The following is an 11,617-nucleotide window of genomic DNA, read 5'->3' as shown; positions in this document are numbered from 1 at the left end:
GAGGGGGAGACGAACCATGAGAGATGATGGACTCTGAAAAATGAACTGAGGGTTCTAGAGGGGAGGGGGGTGGGAGGATGGGTTAGCCTGGTGATGGGTATTAAAGAGGGCACTTTCTGCATGGAGCACTGGGTGTTATGCACAAACAATGAATCATGGAACACTACATCAAAAACTAATGATGTAATGTATGGTGATTAACATAACAATAAAAAATTAAAAAAAAAAGTTTGCCCAGGACTCTGTACACCCTAGGGGGAGCCCTGCCTCTGTGAAGCAAGTTGGTTAATTGCAGTAGCTGGAGCTGGAACAGAAAAGTAAAAGCGAGAGGACTTACAGTGTCATACAGGAGGTAACTGATAATCCTTGGTTGGGTGCTTCTTCAGAAAAGTTTTTTCCAGAGGAGTTTAGAGTCATGTTTCTCTATACATAGAGAATAACGTTTGTAAAAATTTTACAAGGAGTCATCATGTGGGGTAGATTGCAAAATGTGGTTGCAAGTTCTTTTCATCCTGGAATGTATATTCCCTCCATTCAGAGTTGGACTCTATTTCTCTACTCTTTTGAGTCTGGATTGGCAAATAACTTTTTCCTTTTAGTCTATAGGTTTCTAGATCAGGAAGAGTTACACCACTGGAGCTAGCCTTGTGACTCCCATTGACCAAAAGAATGAGTGGAAGTGAAATTTGGCAAATTTGGGACCTAACAACAAAGAGGTCTTGCAGCTTCTGCCTTTACCCTCTCCACTAAGACCAACAGAAGAGGGAGCCAGGCTAGCCTACTGGAAGATGAGAGGCCATGTGGAGGAGAATCAAGGCATCCTAGCTGATGGCCAGCACCCACTCCTAGATATGTAAGTAAGGCCATTGTGCATCCTCCTTGCCTGGCCACTCTTCTACTCAATGAAATCACATGTGTGAGTCTAGGCAAAAACAGATCAGACTGCCCAGCCAAGCCACAGAATCATGAGAAAAACTAAATCATTGTTGTTTTAAGACATTAAGTTTTAGATAGTGTGTGATGTGGTAACAGGTAACTAATCTAACATGGCCAAAATCCTAGGTCTTTGGAAGCATTTTTTATGCCTCAACTAAATAGATGACTAAATTAAATGATGTGTCAATAAGTTTGCAAATACTAATAAGGTTTCCTGGTGAGTTTTGGAGAATTCCTTTTCTGTATTTAACCAATTAAGAAATCACAAATGTGCAGTCACTGTTCTGTGCCAGAAAGTAAGCTTATGAAAATTATACCTCAGTTAAATAAAAGGGTAAATAGTACCTTAAATAGTCTGTGTAACTACAAAGAATAATTTATATGTATGAATTCTTGGCTTCTGGGAGAAGAATATCATCAGTTTAGTGACTCAGAATTTGCTTGTGTAGATGGTGCAACTTTGTACTCTGCTCTGATTCTAAATGATTCTGTGGATCATAGCAGTTACTAGCATTCACTAAAAGGACCTAAAGGAATGGGGCTCTGTTGGCTGAATAGGGATGGAGTTGTGCTGGTAGTCTTCTGAAGAGGTTCAGGAACTGGCAGTGATAGGAAAAGGGGGAGAAACCCAAGAAAATAGATTCCTTATCTTCATGGCTTTGCTTGGCACTGTGATGTCTAAAAGCCAGAGATAACACATTTTCTAATGATAGAGGAAATTTCACATCCTGTCTTTATAATTTGTAGCAGCAGAAATTTGAGTTTGGTAAAAAATGGAAAAAGAGAGCTAATGGATTTTCACAAGATCACTCACTGATGAAAAGAAATCCTTCCTGCATGGTATTAAGTACAGTAGCCCTGGTTCTTTGACCAAGTGATACACTTGTATTTAGATTATGCAATTGGTAATTAATGGGCCTAATTTATCTACCTTCTGGTGTATTTTGTTTAGCTTGCACTATGTATGAACATAGTGTGTTGCAACTTCATTTAAAAAATCCAAGACCTTTTGCATGAATCCCTGTTTTCTTTTTTTTTTTAAGATTTTATTTATTTATTTGACAGAGAGAGACAGCGAGAGAGGGAACACAAGCAGGGGGAGTGGGAGAGAGAGTAGCAGTCTTCGCAGAGCTGGGAGCCCGATGGGGGCTCGATCCCAGGACCCTGGGATCATGACCTGAGCCGAAGGCAGACGCTTAATGACTGAGCCACCCAGGTGCCTCGAAAATCCCTGTTTTCAACATGTCTTGAAAATTAGATGATCTAGCCATAGCTCTAGAGTGAGGGATGGCACCACCTTAGACAGATCCCATATTCCTCGACCAGTAGAGTATACTGTTTACCTTATTAGTCTTGTTGCTGTAGCATGTGCCAGCCTTTTAGACTCATTTTGAAGGGGCAAGTGCCCTGGTAATCTAGAGTTAATTGACTATTTAAACAACAATAAATGCCTTGATTTTCTGCAGGTGAAAAATGATTAGAAAAAGTGATCTACACATGAAATGTCCATTTTAAATCATTTCCACTACTAAAAAGGCCCCAATTCAGGCAGAGGATTCATAAGTTTAGATAAAATGCCTTTAGGGACTGCTTCACAGCTGATAAAGAGATGCTCCCAGGCTGACAAGAGGAAGAGGTTACTGGGAGTGAAAGAGGGCCCGTGTATTACTTTAGTATACCCTGGGACAAAAAGCTGTCTGCTGAGTCTGCGCAGAGCGAACCATAGACAGCTCCTCCATAGAAGCAGCAGAGACCTACGGACCAGCTGAAAAGGACATCATACACCTCATAGGCAAGCTGTGTGAACAATACATCAGAACAGGATATTCTAGTCTCCACCTTCTGCCCAATGCCTTGGCTTGGGAGAAGATCTTAGAACTTTGATAGAACCCTATTAAAAGGAGAAGAGAACCCAAAGAATGGTAATACTAAGTTTTCCACAATCTCAATGAAATGGTGCTTGGGGTCAGTAATTATTATAGAAAATAGAGCTTTTTTTTTTTTTTTTTTTTTAACACATCTAGAATTGTGGCCTGATATTCATGGCCATTATATTGTCAGAAAACATATTTACTTTAGGGAGGTAAAAAAAAAAAAAAAAATTCCACTAAGTACAGTTAGCTTGTGTTTTCATGATATTGTGGTTTGTTGTTGTTTTTGCCCTCTAACACTGTTAAGTTTATAAAATACATCCTGTGATTCTGCACTTGATTATTGCACTGAATATTAGAGTCATGATCGTAGGAGTTAATTGCCCTCACATGTGTTCAGTCATTTGCTGCCAGCTCAGTGTCTTTGTTTTAAGAGCATCCTTATGTTTCTCCTTCCCACCAGCCAGAAATGTTTCCAGTGCTATGCACAGGTAATTGCTCTTTAAATTACCACCGCTCGGTCATCTTCCGGACAGGTTTTCTTCAAGAGTCAGCAAACAAGCAGGACCTTCAAGGACTGCTCTCCAAATGAGTGGATCTACTTTGTATGGACAGAGTTTGTACTTGGAAGTGCTTTCTGTGGTTCCAGAGTTTTATTTCAAGGCACTGAGATACACTGTTGTTCAGTCTTAAACCTTAGTTGAGAGTTCCAATGGAAATTTTATCAATATGACAACTGTATCCGTTTATTTATTTGGAAAATATACGGTGATTGGCACTATGTGTTCAGGATAACAAATAAGATCTAGTAGCTGCTCTCTGGGGTGAGAGCCTTTTGGGTAGGAGATGAATATATGCATGATTGTAAAAGGATGTGAAAGTACTGTGGTAGAGGTAGGCACGGGAAAACAAAGGACAAAAATTGGGATCTGGGAAGTCAATCTAGGAAGGGAATCAGAAAGCATTCTGGGTGAAGTGATATCCAAGGTGTGTTTTGAAGTAAGGGCTTGGAATTATTAAAAAGAAGAAACAAGGATCCTCCTTGAATGCCATGTTAGGAAATATAGACTACTCAGAACTGGGTGTGGTTTTATGTGTCACTATTAAAGGATCCTAAGCAAGAAAGGAGCTTGATCTGATTTCCCTTCGGAATGAGCACTTTGGTGACAGTGTGGAGGATGAATTAAAAGCAGAGCAAAGCCAGGGGAAGGAATATCTATTAGCAGGCAGTTGAAATAGATAATAAATTATAAAAGCCATAACTCAGGCACTAGAAGTAGGAATAGATAGGTGGATAGATGCATAGATAGATGCATAGATAGATAGATAGATAGATAGATAGATAGATAGATAGATATAGATTCAAAAGATCCTAAGAAGGAAGAGGATTTATGCTTTGAAGACTGATTGTTTGTATGGGGGTAAAAAAAAGGAAGGAATCAAGGATTTCAGTTTTCTGCTTGGGTCATTGGTATGACTGGATCATTCATAATATTAATGAACAAGATGGAGGAGCAAACTAAGGTAACTGATGATGAATAAATCTTTGGACCTATTGACTTTGAAGAGCCAGTGGAACACTCAAATAGAGATTCCAGTTAGCATTTGGATATATGGGTCTGGACAACATGGAAATAGCTGGGCTGGAAACAAATATTTTGGAGTCTTGAGCACATAGAGATAGCTAAAACCTGGAGGATGAATGAGCTCATCCAGGAATTGTTTGTAAAGGGAAAAAGAGGAGAGTACCAATTACAGATTTACGAGGCACACTGACTTTTAAAGGATGATCATTTGAAGAGGAGTATGTAAAACACTTTTGTGAAAACAAGCAACTAGGAAAGTAAGAAGAAAACAAAGATAGGGTGAAATGTGGGAGTAAATGGAAGAAATAATTGAGAGAGAGGGAGAGAAATTTCCAACTAGACCTGAGCTAGACCTGTTCCAGCTAGACCTAAGATTTCAAGGTGTAGCCTTATTTAGATTTTTATTCCAACCCAATTAATTAAAATAGATGAAAAATCCATTGTGGAGAAAAGCATAACAAATGCAAAAGAAATTCAAAAGTGACCTCTGAAAAAAATTAGCAAAACAATTACATTTTTATTTAATGATTAAAAAATGAAGCAAACAAGTAAACCATCTGCAAATTTATTCAGATAGCTTTTTTGGGTAAATATTAGGATATGAGTTCAAATGTTTTTGAAATAAATTGCTTATTAATCTTGTTTTTGGCAATTCCTATTGCTGCATCTGAAATGAGAATGAGTGAAGACTATTTAAAGTACCCTATGGGACAACAAATTTTAGCTTTAGTGCTATCCAGCATATCTGCTTCAGTAGCTGAAAAAAAGAGCAGTTGTAAAATCTACCAATGCAATGACTAAAGCCAAACATGACCGTATTAGTCTGCTAGGGCTGCCACAACAAAGTACCACAGACTGGGTGGCTTAAACAATAGAAATTTATTATCTCACAACTCTGGAGGCTAGAAGGCTGAGGTCAGATGTCAGCAGGGTTGATTTCTTCTGAGCATCTTTCCTTGACTTGTAGTTGGCATTTTCTCCTTGTGCCTTCACATGGTCTTCCTTCTCTACATGCCTTTGTCTTAACCTCTTTTCCTCTACACCAGTCATATTGAATTGGGGTCAACCCTAATGACCCCACTTCAACTTAATTGCCTCTCGAAAGACCTTAACTCCAAATACAGTCACATTTTGAGGCACTGAGAATTAGGACTTCAACATAAGAATTTTTGGGAGGCACAGTTCAGCCCATGACAATCACAAAACTCAATCTGCTTAAGAATTTTAATTCTATTTGTTGACAGAAAAGGAAGTTTTGTTTTTTTTTTTTACATAGTCATGTTTTAAAAATTTCAAGTTTCAGAATGTGTATATTTTTAGCACAGGCCTATTTTTATTTTATTATTAATAAAGTATGTGACTATGTATGGTGGAAGAAGCACATTTCACTGAATCACTAGTGGTTCCTGTATAGTTGTTACTGTAAATGATTGCATGAGAGGTTAAATACAGCCACACATTCTTTGACACCCTTTTCATTGAGAAGTGTTGGGGGCAGGGAGGCTGTGTCTCATGTCAATGTCCCCTTCTTTTGATCTGGAAGTGTCCTCTGTTTTGACTATCACAGATGTGATGCTGTTCTGGGCTTCAGACTTATGATACTGGCAGCTTCTGTTCATGTCTCATGGCATACTAGAGGAGCCTAGGGGAGCCCTGAGCTGTCAGGTAAGAAGTCCACTACCCTGCCACTGCCATACTGGAGAGGCGAGGTATAGGTGATCTGGTCAACCATCCTTTTACAGCCATCACCGTCAGGCACTGGATATGTAAGGGTTTGGGATCTCTCATCTGCCAGCTGAATGCCACTAAATGAACTTGGTCAACCCCACATAGAAAGTAATACTTGTAGAAATATTTTCTACAGACTACTTCCCATCACTACACTGTCTTCATGAAATAGACATGAAATGAAATGTGTTCAAGACTTTGATGGGATAGTGTCAGTTGAGAAATTTTTTGTATGTATGTGAATTTGGGGGGGATGGTATTCGATTTTTTTCAGGGCCACTGATAATCCTTAACTTGACATTGGGGGTTCAAAAAGAAATAAAGATTTGCTTCTTTGCAGATATACTTCACTGAGGAAAATGTATTATATTCAAGCAATATTCTGTGTAAACAGCTAATAAATCAGGGAAAAAAGGGAAAAAATGTTAACAGTAATTTAGCAGCAAATGGGGCATTTGACCTGCAGCTCCCAGATGAATTCTCAAATGACATGAATAATTTATTTTAGGAAGGTGAAATGATATGGGTTATGTAATGCTTGATGAGAAATTGCAGTCGTAATCGTGGAAACTGATTCTACTTAGCAGGGTCACCAGCAGAGGAAGGAGCAGTCCCAGGATATCATTTTCCACCTTGAGAATCTTGGCCAAAGCAGTGCCTAAGTGCTTTCTGCCCAGCTGTGAGCCAGCTAGTGTAGCAGAAGTTAGCTTCATTTCCAGAGACCTCAAAAGCCCTTTGAATATCTAGCACCCAAATGGCCTCTGTGCTATTTTCTGAGAGATTGTGCTCCAATCACAGTTCCTTATCTTAGAGCTGCAGTTACATTTCCTAGATTTGCACAGATACAAGGCTCTCCCAAAACTAGGATAAACTGTCGAGTTGTAGGGCAGCTCAGTTGCTCCTTGGAATTAATGCCCTAAGCACTCCATGGAGCATTTTGAAAGCTGACAGCTTCGCGTTGGCAGCTGAATTTTGACATTTCAGGCTGTTATCAAAACTCTCTCAAACAGCTGAAACTGTAGGTATGTGACAGTTAAGCCTTCTGTGAGGCATGTTTTTCTGGCACTGAGAATGCTATCAGTGCCTCATTATTCTAGTTCATTGTGCATTTCAGTGGCTTTTTGTTAATCAACTAAAACTAATGCATTGTTGAGATATCTAAAGTGACAATGCAAATAAAGAGCGATGGTTAGGATTTTAGCCTCGAGACCATGCTCAATTTAAAGATATTGCTTTCCCGCTTCAAAAGACTTAGTTGGAAAAATTTACCACTGAGTTTCTGAGAAATGTAAAAAGCCACACAGGATTTCAGTTATTTGGTAGTCTCTGGAAAGGCTTACACTTAGCCTGGCCCTGTGGACTTAGAAGGATGTATGAAACACCGTATTTCTTCCCAAGCTAGAGCTGATACCCTTAGATTTGTTGTATCACAATAAGGAGTTGAAAGGTGAGGTTTGTTTGTTTTTTCTTTTTTCAATACAATGTGGTTCTCTTAATTTTCATTCCATTAAATGCTGAAAAAAAAATCAATGTCTGACAGATGAAAAAGGGCAGAGTTAGAAGAACCATTTTGAGAGAGTCAGAAAAGGAAGAGTTTTTTTTTTTAATAGCAAAAGGAGGAATAATGATCCTGTAGTTATATTTACTACCTATACACAGTATAGATTTTTGTTAACAAAGAGAATATGAAATTACATTACTAACAGTAAAAGAATATGGCTCTTCGTTTTCTAGAAAAAATGGTTAAAAACACAATCTCCTTATCTTCCTTGGAAAACCATACCTCACTCCCCCATGCTAACCATCAAGTCAGCTCAGAGACTTTAAACTTGGTCCCAACTCCAGTAGAACTCTCACCAAAGAATGTAGCAAAGAATCCTATCTTATGCTTAAATACTGGATAAGCACAAGTTGAAATGTGTCATTAAAATAATTAACCCAACCAAATACCCCTGGTTGCCACAAATTGAATGGGAAATTGTAGAAATCTTTGATGTCCTCTGATTCATGACCCAAAACTGAATTTGATAAAATAGCTTTGCTATGAGTCATGGTCATATTTTCCATGTATATATACAACACCAAATAAGCAGTCTATTCAGTAAATATAACTTCTCAAAACAATTCTCAATGGAAAAAAAAAAGAAGTATGTTTCGTTGGACTTTGCTCATGAGTCAAGTTTTACAGAGACATGGATTTTAAATCAATCAGTGCCACAGTCTGATCTGTAGGCTAAGTTGTATGGTAGTTTTACAGTGACACTAATAATAAATAATAGCAACACAGCATCTAGAACTTAAAAGAATGTGTATGATATGCTAGGCATGGTTCTAAGCTGCACACACACACACACCTCACATAGACCTATGTGTGTGTATATATATATATATATATATATATATATATACACATATACATACATACATACTTATATGTATGTGTAATACTTAATCTTCAAAATATCCTTGAATGGGTAGATGCTATTATTATCCCCATTTTTCAGAGAAAGAAATAGAGGCTCAGGAGTTTAAATATCTTGTCCAGGGTCATAAAGTGGTAAGGTTGGTATTTAAGTCTGGACCATCTGACAGTAAAGCCTATGCTATTCAGTTATCGCTCTGTTATTGTGCCCTTTGGTTGAGTTGCCAGGACATTTACATGTTGAAAATATTCATTTAAAGTTTACCTGCAATCCAAAAATCTCAAAATTCCATACGAGTTTCTTCAAAAATGTAGTCAATATAGTGAAGAGGAATAACCACAATAGAAGTGATATTTTTTTTTTTAAAGATTTTATTTATTTATTCATGAGAGACAGAGAGAGAGACAGAGGCAGAGGGAGAAGCAGGCTCCCCGCGGAGCAGGGAGCCCGATGCGGGACTCGATCCCAGGACCCTGGGATCATGACCTGAGCCGAAGGCAGACGCTTAACTGACTGAGCCACCCAGGCGTCCCTAGAAGTGATATTTTCAGTGCTTCCATATAAAAATGTCTGGAGGCAGAGCTGATAATGGAAAAATATTGATTGTGAGTTTAATAGGTGATGAACTTCAAGACTGATAACAGCCAAATTTATATCCTTAAACTTTCCCTCTCATATTTGCAAATTCCCCTTTCCACATTTGAAAAGCTGGTTTTTAGAAGTGATGACAGAAGTATTACCGAGTCAGCCCTAATGACAGCTGTTAGCTCAGATTAGTGCAAGTAAAAATTTCTCTCAATTTCTGCTGCACATCTGTTATAGTTTTTTTTTTTTTTTTTTTAATCTGTGGATAGTGGGCTATAGGGTGGTATACAGGAGTTTTTCCTATATTTAAAATATTTTTCTGTATTTCCTTTTTTATGACTTTGCCTCATTTCCTGAAAGTTCTTCTGTTAATGCATTATAACCACTTAGCTTCAAGCAGACGCCAAGGAGTAAATAAAAATATGAATGCTTCCCTCAAGTAAAATAAAGGTTTATTTGGACTTAAAAATATCTTAGCTTTATTATTTTTATATATAAAATGATTTTTTCTATATCATCATGCATCTCTAAATTTTAGAGTGCTTTATTATAGCTATTAGTTGCAATATTAAGATAAGCTATGTTTGAGAAATAAGTTCTTTCTTTTCCCTGAGACTTCTGTTTGCTTTGGTCAGAAAATTATATGACCCTTTCCTTTATTTTATCAGGAGTTTAAAAGCAAAAACCAAACACAGAACAAGCTAATTGGTGGCAAAAGTATAAGACTTTTGATTGCTTAATTTTGTCTTTGCCAGAGGGCTTTTAGTCAATGCTTTTGAAGCAGTTGCATATATGTATATATATATTCATATTCAGCTCCTTATTTACATTTGTCACTATCAAGAGAGAATGGAGGTTTATTTGGAATTTCTACCAAAGGAAGTGACTTTGAATATTATCACCATCAGTCTCTTCGTAATTTCTGATCAGGGCAGCTCTCGTAGTGACAGCTGCAGTGGGCATTCCACCATCCATGAGCTGCCTTGGGTCACGTGGTCGATATAGAGATGGGGAATGACTGTAATAGAGGTAATGTTTTCAATGTTTCAGATACAAAAATGTCTGGAGGCAGAGCTGGTAATGGGAAAATATTGATTTGTGAGTTGAAGCTCATCAGGACTGATAATAGCCACCTTTACACCTCAAGAGCTTCCACAAAGTCTGGCTTCTGGCCAATTCTGGCTCTATTGAGAAGGCAGCCATGAGAAATGAAAAGTCTATGGGTTTGTACTCAGGCTCTAAAAGTTCTCAAATTCCATTCCATAGGCACCAGAGATTTGAAATTTGTTTCTAGGAATCTGACCCTCAGTCTCCTTATCATTAAATTAGGAGTAAAGCTATGTATTTTAATTTTTTCCAAGGACTAAAATGAAATGAAAACCTATGAAACTTTCTGGGTCTCTCAATAAATATACCTATTTTTAGTTTGCTAGTAGCCTGCCAATTTTTACAATGATGATGAAGTAGATATTGACCAAGATCTATTTTTGTTGGGTCAAAAAAAAAAATTTAACTTTGTTAGGACTCTTCCTTGTGGAATTTGCAACACTTAGCATTTTTCACAGTGTGGTCCACACACCACCTGCATCCAAATCACTTGGAGTATTTGGCAAAAGAATCAGTTACCTGTCTCAATCCTGGACTAACTGATTCAAGATCTCTGGGGAAAGTACGTGGGTGAACACATATTTAACATCCTCAGAAGAATTTTTTTCCCTAACTGAAGTTTCAGAAGCATTGCCTTACCATACCTATATCTGTATCTGTATCTGTCGTATATATAGTGCTTTATACTTATAAATCACAAATCACTTTGACACTTAGGATGTCATCTGACTCTCAGAGCAACCATGTTAGATATAAAGAACAGTTAACATCTCATTTTTATAGATGTGGCAACTTGATCTAGAGAAGTGAAGTTTCTCATCCAAGGCTCAAAGACATTAAGAGGTAGACCTTAGGTCTCTGCATTCAGGGTTTCTTGTTCTCTATACTACATCTCACCCATTCTCCTACCAGAGAGGAGATAGTTAGCTGCAGATAGTTTGGGGCTGCAGGTGAGTCTTGCTACTGTACAACACCTTATTCTATAATCAGTGGAGATGTATCACAAATTTTTAAGTAGTAAAATGACTTCATGAAATCTGTGTTCTAGGAAACAACCTAGAGAATAGTTCAGAGAGAGGACAAACAGGAAGTGAATTGGGAGACCCATGCTCTCCTTTCCTCGTCTGCAGTGTAGGTTGGGTTACTTACTCCAAAGTTCCTGAGTTGCATTCTAGAAGGCCCTGAAAATGAAAAATTTTTGCAACAAGACCTAGTTGTGAAACCGAGAAAATGGTCCTTTATGGTATTTACTGAATTTTAGCATTAATAACAATATGGCTGTCTCCTCTAATAAGCTGTGAACTCTGTGCATAGAGCCATGTGTCATTCATCTTTGTATCCATAGAATGTAATTTAGTGTTGATCATATGGTTTCATTTAA

General features: G+C 37.8%; 1 pseudogene; it reads right to left on the bottom strand.

The window, feature by feature from the left end:
* The window catches only part of LOC102749707 (small ribosomal subunit protein eS1 pseudogene), a 26,979-nt pseudogene extending 26,562 nt beyond the window's left edge, over positions 1–417 (bottom strand).
* Positions 418–11,617: the final 11,200 nt, after the last annotated feature.

Source organism: Leptonychotes weddellii, chromosome 7 (assembly GCF_054177405.1).
Source record: "Leptonychotes weddellii isolate Sample4059 chromosome 7, ASM5417740v2, whole genome shotgun sequence".
Classification (NCBI taxonomy): domain Eukaryota; kingdom Metazoa; phylum Chordata; class Mammalia; order Carnivora; family Phocidae; genus Leptonychotes; species Leptonychotes weddellii.
Note: the sequence above shows the minus strand (reverse complement) of the source record. Positions and strands in the feature narration are given on the sequence as shown.